At 29.6% G+C, this 2,651-nt stretch overlaps 1 protein-coding gene across 12 annotated transcripts in view; it reads right to left on the bottom strand.

The window, feature by feature from the left end:
- The window catches only part of LOC106881656 (calcium-dependent secretion activator 1), a 231,207-nt gene that overhangs the window by 81,323 nt on the left and 147,233 nt on the right, over positions 1-2,651 (bottom strand). The window lies entirely within an intron of this gene.

Genomic DNA, 2,651 nt, shown 5'->3' with positions numbered 1-2,651 from the left:
TCACAGTCCTTATATGAGAAAGTAGTTATGAAAATTAAATATTAACAAAAATGGTTATCTTTAATCTGAAAACTGTTCATCTAGTGATAAGTTGCAGTTAATATGTAGTAGTAAAAAAAAAAAAAACCTTGAGTATACAAGAAGTGTTTTTGGTGGTGTCTCTGTGTCATTCAAAATATATAAGAATGCTCAAGAGCTCTTATATAATTTCCAGTTAGTATTCTTAGTTTCAGAAGTATATATATATATTAAATATATATGTATTGATGACTTTCCTTATATATAAAATTTCACATCTTTATAGTTTTGGATATTTTCATTATTGAAAACCTGAAGTCATTCATAAAAAATTATTTTGTTCTCATTTGAATGTAGGTTGTTTTTTCCCAGTAAAAACAAAATGTTTTATTTGTTTGTACTATGTTTTAACCAAATATGAAGAAAACAATTCTAAATGATTTTGTAACCAAGAAAGCCTGTTGGAGAGATCATTTTTGTTTTGGAGTAGTAGACTTATTCAGTTGCCCTGTTAAACATTACCACCTTACTCAGCAGAATTCACTATGTTGTAAGTATTTGAATTAGTACTCTAATCTGAGGATACTTTCCTTCCTGCTTTCCACCAGTCTAAGAAGCCCTGAAAGCATCATGGTTACTGTCCTCCCTCCTTTCTATTAAGAAATACTGAATTTGTTTTGAATATATTTTAAGAGTATAGAAATAGTTCTATAAAAGAGGGTGAGTAGGGAAATAGTTCTACAAATGAGGCGTCATATTTTAGCATTTATACAGATATGTAGACAAAGAATAACAAAATTTAGGAGACTTTAAGAAAGTGTAGTATATCTAAGAGTATATGTAAATTTTTTATATAAATTTATATAAATATTTTCTTTCATTTATGAAAAGTAAAATGTTTATGAAAAGTTGATTACACACAAATTGGGTTACATTTTAATTGAAGTTAACAATAATAAACAATTTTAATTTCATTAAATTAATTGTAATTACTTTTATACATGACAAATACATCAAAATTATAGTAGTAAAGTCTTTACAGAATTTAAATGAATATATTAAAATTTTACTAAAACCTCATAATAATAAACAATTTTATAGCTATACATATGCTTTTAATATTTATAGAAAATAGAGAAAGAATATTTGTGGTAAGTGGAAATTTGCAAATTTTGTTCTATAAATATTTATATATAAGTTATTTCTACTTGGTTTTTTTATCTCACCTAAAGATGTTGATAATGTCTGGAATGTTGTTAAATTGCTGGTTAAAAGACAACAAATGTTGGTTAGAAGTTCCATAGGAAATTAGATTTGAAGTGGAAGAACCACAGACAGTGTTGAATATGGAATATGAGAGATGGGAGAAAGTAGGAATGACAAGAAGAGAATAAGGAATGATAAGAAGAGATGTGGAACAAGATATACGTTAAGCTGGAGATGACATAGGTTTATTACAACAGAAAACAGAGGTTATTATAGTAGAAATCAACATAACAATGGGTCAGAATTGGAAAATATTGGCAAGTGTGTGCTTACCTTTGGATCAAACAGCTCTTTATAAATACAGCCACAGGTGTATGTTTGTGTACCTCTTTGTTAGTGTATGGCACTTAAATGTGTATGTATATGTACTTCAAAGTGTTTATGTGTGTGAGTGCATGCAAGCATGCATTTGTGGATACAAGGTATTTTACAAATCAAGTCTGTGCTAATATCTTACTTGCAATATCTTACATGCTTGAGTGATACTCTAATGAGAATAGGAATGTTATAATGGGTGCCCACAATACATTAGGAAAATATCAAATACTGATAATTATTAAATAAAAAAGTAGGATAAGTATTCTTTAAAAAATTAAGAAGTTAGAAAATAGAATGTCCAACCAGAGCAGTCAGAAAACATTTATGCTGAAATTCACTTGAGATAAATAAAGTAAACTTAAAAGCAGCTCATTCTTTGGTTTTAAATTGGAGCAGACGCCATGTGCTAGTTGCTTGAAATTAGTGATAGAGTGTGACAGATTTGTGTCTCAGAAAGAAGAAATTCAAGGATAAATATATGATGAAATAGGCCTCAAATTTTAGGTAGAAATTGGGATAATGCTTAGAAAATTTAGTTTTATATATTTAATTTCTTTGTCAACAAGTTAATAAAAAAAGGTGATCAACTGGCAGATTAATTTAGAGCATTGAATAGAATGCAATACAACATTCATTCTAACTCTTAGCACTCAAAATTCGAATCCTGCCAAGGTCCAAATTGTCTCTCATCCTCTGACATAAACCTACCCAATACTGGTTCAGCCCTCTTGCTCTCCAACTGTCACATCCTGGATGCTCATTTGGATCACTAGTGGAAGGCCAAGAGAGTGCTTGCAATTACATAGGTACCTAAAACAAGTAGTGAAAGCATAGTGCATACTACCAAGTCATACAAGCTTGCAAGTGATGGTTGTAATTTAAGTTTTGAAAGATTGTTATAGTAGAAAAGAGAAGAAAACCATGACTCAGAGATTGCTGCTGATGGCTATATGGAATCTAACTTGAACAGAGAAATGGGTGGGCTTTTAAATTCAGTTTTTCAGAAACCAATTCCTTATTAGAAGCACTCTTAGTATTGCAACATGAAA

This window comes from Octopus bimaculoides, chromosome 1, assembly GCF_001194135.2.
Source record: "Octopus bimaculoides isolate UCB-OBI-ISO-001 chromosome 1, ASM119413v2, whole genome shotgun sequence".
NCBI classification, from domain to species: Eukaryota; Metazoa; Mollusca; class Cephalopoda; order Octopoda; family Octopodidae; genus Octopus; species Octopus bimaculoides.
The sequence above is the reverse complement of the archived record's forward strand: the minus strand, read 5'-3'. Positions and strand labels throughout refer to the sequence as shown.